Source organism: Hordeum vulgare, chromosome 3H, assembly GCF_904849725.1.
Source record: "Hordeum vulgare subsp. vulgare chromosome 3H, MorexV3_pseudomolecules_assembly, whole genome shotgun sequence".
NCBI classification, from domain to species: domain Eukaryota; kingdom Viridiplantae; phylum Streptophyta; class Magnoliopsida; order Poales; family Poaceae; genus Hordeum; species Hordeum vulgare.
Genome location: NC_058520.1, coordinates 549,335,823 through 549,341,983, shown reverse-complemented (window position 1 = coordinate 549,341,983; position 6,161 = coordinate 549,335,823).

The following is a 6,161-nucleotide window of genomic DNA, read 5'->3' as shown; positions in this document are numbered from 1 at the left end:
TGAATGGAACTAACTCGGACTGACGCAGTTTTCAGCAGAATTGCCATGGTGTTGTTTTTGTGCAGAAATGAAAGTTCTCGGAACGTCCTGAAAATTTACGGAGATTTTTTCTGGAATAAAAGAAAAATACCTGCGCAAAGTTCCACATGAGGGGCGTGCCAGTGGGCCACAAGCCCCTGGGCTGCGGCCACCCCCTATGGTCGCGCCATGAGGGCTTGTGGGGCCCACGTGGCACCACCGCCCCAATCTCAGTTCTATATCTTCCGTTTCGCCCGGAAAAGAATCAGAGAGAAGGATTCATTGCGTTTTGCGATACGGAGGCGCCGCCACATCCTGTTCTTCATCTGGAGGGCAGATCTGGAGTCCGTTCCGGGCTCCGGAGAGGGCAAATCATCGCCATCGTCATCATCAACCTTTCTCCATCGACAATTCCATGATGCTCTTCATCGTTCGTGAGTAATCTCATCATAGGCTTGCTGGACGGTGATGAGTTGGATGAGATCTATCATGTAATCAAGTTAGTTTTTGACGGGGATTGATACCTAGTATCCACTATGTTCTAGATTGATGTTGCTACAACTTGGCTATGCTTAATGCTTGTCACTAGGGCCCGAGTGCCATGATTTCAGATCTGAACCTATTATGATGTCGCCAATATATGTGTGTTTTAGATCCTGTCTTGCAAGTTGTAGTCACCTACTATGTGTTATGACCCGGCAACCCCGGAGTGACAATAGCCGGAACCACTCTCGGAGATGACCATAGTATGAGGAGTTCATGTATTCACCGCGTGTTAATGCGTTGGTCCGGTTCTTTATTAAAAGGAGAACCTTAATATCCCGTAGTTTCCATTAGGACCCTGCTGCCACGGGAAGGATGGACAATAGATGCCATGCAAGTTCTTTTCCCTAAGCACGTATGACTACATACGGAATACATGCCTACATTAGATTGATGCACGGGAGCTAGCCACATATCTCTCCGTGTTATAGCTGTTACATGATGAATCACATCCGTCACACTCATCCATCACCGATCCACTGCCTACGAGTCTTTTACTACTGGTCCTTGCTACGTTACTTTGCCTAGGCTTGTCCCTTTCTACAAGAGGGATTGGGCCACTTTGCTGCTGTTGTCACTTTGCTGCTGTCACTACTGCTGTTACGTGTTACTTTGTTGCTGCTGTTACTACTGTTCCTTGCTACTCCGTTGTTACTTGTTGCAAGACTTTGTTGGCGCTAACATACCGTCAATAGGGATTTTCCTGGCACTTTTTCTGGGAATTGTCAAAGCTTTTTACTGGCGCCATTGATACAACAGTTAGGAATAATCTGCCTTGTCAGCAGATTGTTTCTGGCTCCGTTGTTATCATACTACCTTGCTACTGATACTTTGCTTGCAGACACTAATCTTTCAGGTGTGGTTGAATTGACGACTCAGCTGCTAACACTTGAGAATATTCTTTAGCTTCCCCTTGTGAGCGAATCAATAAATTTGGGTTGAATACTCTACCCTCGAAAACTGCTGCGATCCCATACGCTTGTGGGACATCAAGGTTTTTTCTGGCGCCATTGCCGGGGAAGCACAACTATATTCTCTGAGTCACTTGGGATTGACGTCTGCTGATCACTATGAGGAATCCGAAATATCCAAGAACTAAAATCCTGCCTTCCACTACGAGGAGAGGTAATGAATTGCCATCTAGCTCTGCACTTGATTCACCTTGAGTTTTGAGTAAGTTTGCGACTTCACCTCCTGCTAGAAATCTTGATATGTCGCCTTTGCTTGATGATGCTACTTCTGCTGCCCATGATGCTTATGATGCTATGCTTGATACTATGCCTAATGATGCGATGCTAGATACTATGCCTGATGATGCTATGCTTGATACTATGCGTGATGATGCCATGCTAGATACTATGCCTGATGATGCTATGCCTGATACTACTTTGCCACTTGGTGCCCTTGATGCACATATTGCTAGAGTTGCTGCTAGATGTGATGATACTTCTGAAACTGCTGATACTATTGAAGCAGAGCCTGCTACTATGCCTGTTATGCCTGATACACGCTATGTTATGGAGGGAGAGATAGCTGAGGATTTTCTTGCGTGTAAGGATAACTATGATGTTGAGAAACTTCTGCGCAAGTGGAAAGAAAAATCTCTGAACGCTAGGATGAAATACGACCCGAAGTTTTCCACTTCACCTATCTTTGTGACCGATAAGGATTATGAATTCTCTGTCGACCCTGAGTTAATCACTTTGGTCAAATCTGATCCCTTTCACGGTTACGAGTCTGAAACGGTTGTAGCCCATCTTACCAAACTGCACGATATAGCCACCCTATTCACTAGTGAGGAAAAGATCCGCCACTACTACATGCTCAAGCTGTTTCCTTTCTCGCTAAAGGATGATGCTAAGACTTGGTTCACTTCTCTTGCTCCTGGTTGTGTGCATAGCCCCCAGGATATGGTCTACTACTTCTGTGAGAAATATTTCCCTGCCCATAAGAAGCAAGCTGCCTTGCAGTAAATATACAACTTTGCTCAAGCTAAAGAAGAGAGTCTCCCACAAGCTTGGGGGAGGCTTGTTGAGCTACTAGATGCTTTGCCCGACCACCCTCTTGAGAACAATGAAATACTTGATATCTTCTATAATGGACTAACCGATGCTTCTAAGGACCACCTAGATAGTTGTGTCGGTTGTGTCTTTAGAGAACAAACTGTAGAACAAGCTGAGATCCTATTGAATAATATCTTGTGCAATGAGAATGCTTGGACTATTCCCGAACCTCCTCCAAAGCCAACTCCCAAGAAAAGAGGTATCCTATTCCTCAGTCCTGAAGATATGCAAGAAGCTAAGAAATCTATGAAAGAGAAAGGCATTAAGTCTGAAGATGTCAAAAATCTACCACCTATCAAAGAGATCCATGGTCTTGATAACCTGATACAGGTAGTAGAGGTAAATTCTCTTCGTAGGTTCAATGAGAGTGATATTCCTTTTGATAAACCTTCTAGCTTATGCGTGGATGAATTTGATAACTTTGTTGTCAAACAACAAAGTTTCAATGATTATGTTAGCAGACAATTGGAACAGAATGCTCGTATGCTTAGTCATTTAAGTGCTTGTGTGGACAAAAACGTCAATGATCTTAAGCTACTGAGTAAACATGCCTCTATGGTTACTACTCAAGTAGAACAAGTACTTAAGGCTCAGAATGACTTGCTCAATGAGTTGAATGACAATTCTGTTAGAGTCGTCACTAGAGGCGGTAGAATGACCCAGGAACCTTTGTATCGTGAGGGTCACCCTAAGAGAATTGAACAAGATTCTCAAGGAGTTAGCATCGAGGCACCTAGTCATCCTAGGAACAAAGATGACAGGAACTTGAATGCTAGCAACCCTGTTGCTGTTACACCTGAGAATCCAAACGATGTCTCTGTTTCTGATGCCAAAACACAATCTGGTGATGAACATGAGCCTAATGATAATATCGATAGTGATGTTCATGAAGATGCTCAACCTAGCAATGATAAGGATGTGGAGATTGAACCTGTTGATCTTGATAACCCACAACCTAAGAATAAGAGATACGATAAGAACGACTTCGCTGCTAGGAAGCATGGTAAAGAGAGGAAACCATGGGTTCAGAAACCCATGCTCTTTCCTCCCAAACCATCCAAGAAAAAGGATGATGAGGATTTTGAGCACTTTGTTGAAATGATTAGACCTGTCTTTCTACAAATGCGTTTGACAGATATGCTCAAAATATCTCTGTATGCCAAGTACATGAAGGATATTGTGACTAATAAGAGGAGGATACCCGAGGTTGAGATTTCCACCATGCTTGCCAATTAGACCTTCAAGGGTGGGACTCCTAAGAAACTAGGTGATCCCGGAGTGCCCACTATACCTTGCTCCATTAAAGGAAACTATGTTAGAACTGCTTTATGCGATCTTGGAGCCGGTGTTAGTGTTATGCCTCTCTCTCTTTATCGCAGGCTTGAACTGGATAAGTTGACACCCACTAAAATCTCTCTGCAAATGGCCGAAAAATCAACTGCTTTCCCTATCGGCATTTGCGAGGATGTGCCTGTTGTGGTTGCTAACGTCACTATCTTAACAGACTTTGTTTATCTGGATATTCCCGAGGATGATGCCATGGCGGTCATCCTTGGAAGACCCTTTTTAAACACTGCAGGGGCTGTTATTGATTGCAACAAAGCAATGTCACTTTCCATGTCAACAGTAATGAGCATACGGTGCACTTTCCAAAGAAACAATATCGAGTACATTGCATCAATGCTATTGAAAAAACTTCATCGATTCTTATTGGGAGCTTTGAATGCCCTATACCTATTATTAAGATGAAGTATGATTTGCTTGTTGGGGATATGCATACCCCCATTGAGGTAACCTATTGACTATTCGAAAATTCTCCGTTTTCTTTTGCGATTCGAAAAAGTTTGTCAAGAAGACTTGATCAACCTCATTGACGGATTTGTTTCGATGACCATGGGATGGAGGAATCGAGGAGTCACAACCCTCTATTCCAAGCTTTCACCTTAGGTTGCTTAGAAGAAAAATGATAGATTTAGCTTTAGTTTTCCCTTTTTGCTGCTTTTTGAGTCCCGTAGAAAAGTGTCTTGAAAATAAAAGTTCTCCGAATGCCGTGAAAATCAAGTCTGATTTTTTCTGGAATTTTTGAAAAAAATCTGAGATGGAGAGCTAGTCAGGGGGATGCACCAGTGTCCCCCCTCCAGTTATTCCAGCTCCCATCTCCTTCTCCTACCTCCAAAAAAAATCGGTTCGCAGCTCAAACCCGTGTTCTTGCTCTTCTTGCTGCGATTTTCGATCTCCTTATGCAAAGCCCCATCCACCAAACTGTTTTGGGGAAATTGCTCCTTGGTATGTGACTCCTCCATTGGTCCAATTAGTTTTTGCTCTAGTGCCCTATACGTCGCGTTTTTTTGCTGCCTTGGTGACCTTGTTCTTGAGCTTTGCATGCTAATTTTAGCTGATCCTAGTTTTGATGCGTGATATGGCCTCTAGGCACTTGTGGGAGTAGTTGCTATGAGTTTAGTTGAGCCTTGTTCACTTTTCCTTTGAGTCACTAAAAATTTCAGAGAAGGAAGATGTTCAGGAGAAACTATCATGGTGGTTCCTCAAGCAAGAGGGGTCCCCGTCTCGCGATTCGGGAGCCCGATCCTTACCAACAGAGGAACGCACAGGTACAACCATGTGAATGGCCTTATGATGAATTCATGATTGAGGCAGGTTTCAAAGACGAGTTTGATACACTTGTTCACAACGTCGGACTCGAAGAATTCATCTCCGATAAATGTGAACATTATACTACTCTCACTGCCTCTTTTGTTCGTAGATTCAAATTTTCAGCTGGCCGTGACACATCCATACTGTTTGATCTCTATGACAAATCATATACCATGGATTTAGAAGATTTCAATAGAATTTGCAAGAGACCTGATTGGGGTAGTCTCAATGATCCTCCTAAATCTTCGGTTAGAGATTTTTTCTCTAGTATAACCGTCGGAGAAACTAGAGATATTACGCACGCTACCATGGGGAGCATTCATTTTCCTCCCTTGCATTACTTTGCCCTCTTCATAGGTAGATGCATTAACGGCAAAATCGAGCATTGTCACCTCTGCACACCTGACCTCAGTATTCTTAAGAGCGCAGTAACGGGTGATAGAAGTTTCAACATGGGAGCTATAATAGCAAGGAGGCTGAATAATAATGCTAATGAAGGGGATTTCTTTGGTGGGATCTATGCCACTCGCATAGCTAATTTTCTTGGAGTACCCATCCGCGAAGGGGATCCCTCGCTCCATACAGCTTTCCTTGATCGTAGCGCCATGACACGCTATTAGTTCCTTGAGAGGGATAATGAATCCCTCCTATACCGGTTAATATTTAACCGACGACGTGTTTTCCATATTACCCTTCCTGCTCCTGTCTTCTTTGACATTAGGTAAAACGGAGATATTACATAACCAGAGGAGAGGCATAGGAGTATGAGAGGGAGGTAAAGGCTGCTCGCCTCCGTGAGGCAGCTATTCAGGCGTAGCTGCAGCGCTCTCGTACAACCCCCATTATGATTTTGGGTATCGCCCGGACCATTCTTGGGAGTAGACC